Genomic DNA, 5,185 nt, shown 5'->3' with positions numbered 1-5,185 from the left:
AACCTGATGATAAATTAAGTGAACTCACTTTTTTTTTTAAATCTCATGATTTTGGGGGGAGCCTGACGTGTTTTTGAATGAATGTGGCTGGTCACAGTGCTAAAAGCCTGGTTCTAACTTACAGCTTCATACTCTGAGTGCAACATGAATCTGCTCAGACCTTCCAGCAATGCTCCAGAGAGCTCCAACAGTTAATCTACTGCTGAAGGCGATGGGGGGGAGGGGGAAGGGGGAACAGGGGACAGAACCCTCTGTATTTCATCTAATTGCATGAGCTTTTCCTTAGTCGTGATATGCTAGCAATCAAATGAATCAAAAAACAAAAATGCAAAACGTACACAGCATAAATAAATGATTAAAAAATATTACACACTAGTCATGTTCTACGTCAGAATGTTTTTATAAGTCAATTTCCTGAGTGTCAAGGTTTTTAAACCCAAGATAAAATTGATGCCAACTGCAGAAACTATGAGTGACAGGTGTGAAGAAGTGAGGTTAATCACAGATGTGTATTCCCAATGGAACGTATGTTTTGAAAAAGACAAGCAAAAAGAAAATCATTCACTATATACCAAAATACAGCAGTACATCTTGAAAGGTAACATCAAAGCACAGTGAATACATTTCATTTATGCTAGTACAAAAAATAAATAAATAAAAAGTTACATTTGCAACTCAGGGGGAGGGGAAAAAAACAATCAAAACCACCACATCCAGACGTACCTAGGCAGTCTTGATTTTTCTTTATAACAGGTACCCAGTTTTAGAGACATGACAATTTAGCTCATGATGAAAAAAAAATGTCCTTTTGTGGTTTTAAATAAAAAAAGCATTCAAAAAGCCTGTATAAGGAGAAATGTTCTTGTGAGTTTATTAAATTACTATTTAAATTTAAAATAAAGATATTTCGAGATTTAAACATCTTCCAGCAGTGTTGTGAATGGAAAAGAATTTTCCAGCCCATAACAATTGTGAGATTATGAAGAAAAATTTCATCCCAAATCAGGATGAAAAGCCAAAAAACTCGCAATGAAATGATAGAATAATAATAATTTGGATCATCTTGGTGGGGGCAAATCTAAGTGCACGTCTCTGCTCCAGAGAAAGATTTCAAACTTGGTTCTCCCACATTCCAAATGAGTGTTCTGAGCTTTAGGGCAAGGGAGGGGGAGTCCCCGCCACCTCAGCCTGCATTTTATGAATCCCAAAGACAACCAAGTCCTCTTGTGAATCTAGACTTCTACTTTTTTTAATTGTTTCATTCAATCCGAAGTTAAATTTTTTTCTGAAGTTTAGATTAGCTGAAAAAATACCATTATATTTGTTTCAGGTTGACCATCAACTCCCTCCCACCATCCAGTTTTTCAGAACTGCCATCAAACAGAAAAAATCAATTATTTGTACATCTCTACAAACCTAGGCCTAGTTTCTTTAGACAACCCATGGGGTCCTGCGCCTCAGTCTACACAGGTCACTAACTACAGCTTCAACAACTACTCCCTTACAGAAAGGAAGAGGCATTTATTTTGTCCAGTCAGAGTTCCTTTTTATCTGATGCCTCCCATTTGGGCCCTGTGTGGCAAGAAGAAGTTTTATAACTTGACTGGAGCCGAGAGGTAGAATCTTCACAGCTAGTTGTTCGGTCACTTTCTCCTAACAACTCAAACGATTTTTAGCGGTTGACTTATCTTGAGACACTGTTTCACTTACAACTTCTTATTCAGCTAAACCAGCATATTCATATAGTAATCATCCCAACAACCAGGTCATAGATAGCATTCACACATTATTACAGTGTAGCCCCTTAACCATCCTGGCTTACCATCATGAATAATAGTAATCCTTAACTCTTTCATTGCACATTTCATCCACAGGATTCAAAAGTAGGTAAGCATTTTACAGTTAGTGAAATAGAAGTACGCAGAGAGGTGAAATGACTTGCCTAAAATCACCTGGAAAGTCTGTGGCAGAGGCAGGAAGAGAACTCATTTCTCCTGACTCCCAGTCCAGTGATCCCTGTCACCCCCAACAGAAGTGGCCACATGAACTTCTGAATCAGGCCCTAAGTGGTTAATTGTAATATAGTTAAGAAGAGTTTTTCAGTGTGTGATTCTTTTCTATTTCTAATCTCTTATTTTGAGGGATTGATAGAGAGCTTGTTTTCCATACAGTATGCAGAATTCAATCATTGCTCCAGCCAGAAAAAAATAATAATGAGGATCAGGCCAAAAAATTTAATTAAAAAAAAAAATCAGCAACAAACCTGTTTAAAATAAGAATCCTTACCTGGAGTGTCAAATACTGAAGATCCCACTATCTCAAACTCCCATTCTTATAAGACAGCCTAAAACAGTCAAGTCTGCAAAGGATAACGTATTCTATTATTGCAATCAGCTTTCTCATCTGAGAATAGGTTGAATTTCTGAATTTCCCCTACATATGAGATTTACTGGTTCGGTCCATTATAGAAAGGGGGCAAGTGAGGTGTCAAGTTGGGATCTTGAACTACATACCAACTTCCCCAAAGCCTTTGGGGCATTCAGATCTAGTTTTGAGTTCAGGTTTCTGTGTAATCATCACTTAATGCGACTCTACTTCAAATTCATAAGTAACATCTCATGCAGAGTCAACCATGATGAACCAGACAGTATCCTTCAATCCATTAATGATAGTGACCTTGATCATGCAACTGCATCCATGAGAGCAGACCACTGAATCCAAATAGCACCCCATTAAACTTCAATGGGTCTGTCTACATGGATTTGATTGCAGGACTAGGACCTAACTGCCCGCCAAGATTTTTCAGAATTCATAACGGCATAAAAATCTCCTGCCTACCATACCATCACACAGTTCCTGCCTAGAAACCAGTACAACTCCCTTCGCTGCAGTGTTCATTTTACAATATGTTTAATCATCCTTAGAATGTAAGCCAGGAAAACCTTGTGTCTGATCACTATCCTCGTTACTCAGTCCATGCATCATTAATGTAACTGTCCCAACCACCAATTCACTATGCACTTTGGATAGGATTCTGATTTCAGCAGGTGAGAAAGCAGAATCTATCACCTTTTTTTCCTCGCTGTGGGGATCTTGAGAGATCCCAATGATTTATCACTAAATCTATTAAAGGTACTTATATGCTCCCCATTACCAAAATACCTAACCAACTTTAATGCATTCATCCTCAGAACACCCCTGTGAGGTAGGAATTTGCTACTGTCACAGATGGAGAACTGAAGCACAGAGATCCTAAGTGACTAACCCAAGCTCATGCAGGAAGTGTGACAGCGTAGGGAACTGGACTAAGTCCTAGCCTAGGCTAGGGCCCTCACCACTGAACCGTCCCTCCTTAAGTCTTCAGCTGCACTGCAACAGCTGGATGCCGTGGCATCACAAAACAGTCCTAAAGATGGTGTAGCGGCTCACACCTTCATGTGGACATCTCCCACGACCAGTATAAACAGCTATGATGCCACCCCCACCTCCCTGCAGCCAGTGCAAGGATACAACTAGGGCATAGCTTCCCTTCATCCCAGCAGAGGTGAAGGGAAAGTGGTGCTTTGTGGTGCTGTAGAAGTCCCTTGGTTGGCCACTAAAACAAGCTAGGATGACCTCGAGGCTGCTCTAACAGGCTTTAGCTCTGAGCCAGTCCAGGATCCGAAAGTATAAAGGCTACATTTCTATTCTCTGTCTCCTGAGCAACATTATGCCAATCTCAGCCACACCTGGGGATCGGGTTCTTGACTCACTCTGGGCCTGATTTTGCATACTCTCACACACACCACTGTTTTTGCACTGATGTAACTCTACTGGCTTCTGTGGAATTTCTCCTGATTTACAGCTGTGTGACTGCAGAATGAGGCCTGTTGTGTTTACCTTATGCTAGGAGAGATACCTGAGCCCACTATAGACATTGTAAACCATTTTCCCAAGGAGTCCATATCCACATGCCCCAGTAACCTTAAAATAAGCCCCGACCCCTTGTGTTAGAACCACATTTTTTAAAAAGTTCCAGGCTGTTTAGAAAAAACACCCTCAGTTGCAACTATAAAGCAGTTACTGAGCAGATGCTTCACAATACAATGTTTTGCAGTAACTTCCCTTCCTTCTTTAGTCTAAGGCCTGTGAATAACCCTATTAAGCATGAAAATGTCACAGCCTGATTCTCCCCTGCTTAACACCTTGGGCAGTCATTTCTACCAGTGCAAGGCAGGTGTAAAACATGTTCCCCCCTGATTTAGTAGTATTTCATAATCACTTTGCACTGGTGTCAATGATGACAGAAGGTGCAAAGACAGTGGAATATGAGGCATTGAAATTTTATGTTTCAGCCTGTAGCAGGGTGCTGGTGCAAAGGCACCTAATTGGCCCCTGCTCAGCCAGTCCCAATCAAGGGAAATAGATTGGGGCTGGGGAGACATCTGGTGCCTGGCCTTTAGAACTGGCTGCACCTGCAGGCTTGAGGGTTGAAGGGCTATAAAGGCTGGCTGGCAGCCAGAAGAAGCGGGAATGGCCGGGGGAAGGTCAGTCTCCAGGCTGAGGGCAGACTCTGTGCAGAAGAGGAGACTGTAAGGCCTGCAAGCTGTATATAGTATATCACTGATGGTGGGAGAACCTGCTGTAAATAGTATCAGAGGGGTAGCCGTGTTAGTCTGGATCTGTAAAAGCAGCGAAGAATCCTGTGGCACCTTATAGACTAACAGACGTTTGGAGCATGAGCTTTCATGGGTGAATACCCACTTCCTCAGATGCATGTAATGGAAATTTCCAGGGGCAGGTATATATATGCTAGCAAGCAAGCAAGCTAGAGATAACGAGGTCAGTTCAATCAGGGAGGATGAGGCCCTGTTCTAGCAGTTGAGTTGTGAAAACCAAGAGAGGAGAAACTGGTTTTGTAATTGGCAAGCCATTCACAGTCTTTGTTCAATCCTGAGCTGATGGTGTCACCACGGTTCCACCATGATTTCAACAGCTTCCACCCCACCATCAACCTCAGCCTGGATCTATCTACACGGGAGGTCCACTTTCTTGACACCACGGTGCAAATAAGTGATGGTCACATTACCACCACCCTATATCGAAAACCTACCGACCGCTATGCCTACCTTCATGCCTCCAGCTTCCATCCCGGGCACATCACACGATCCATTGTCTACAGCCAAGCACTGAGGTACAACCACAT

Source organism: Gopherus evgoodei, chromosome 2 (genome assembly GCF_007399415.2).
Source record: "Gopherus evgoodei ecotype Sinaloan lineage chromosome 2, rGopEvg1_v1.p, whole genome shotgun sequence".
Lineage (NCBI taxonomy): Eukaryota > Metazoa > Chordata > Testudines > Testudinidae > Gopherus > Gopherus evgoodei.
The sequence above is the reverse complement of the archived record's forward strand: the minus strand, read 5'-3'. Positions refer to the sequence as shown.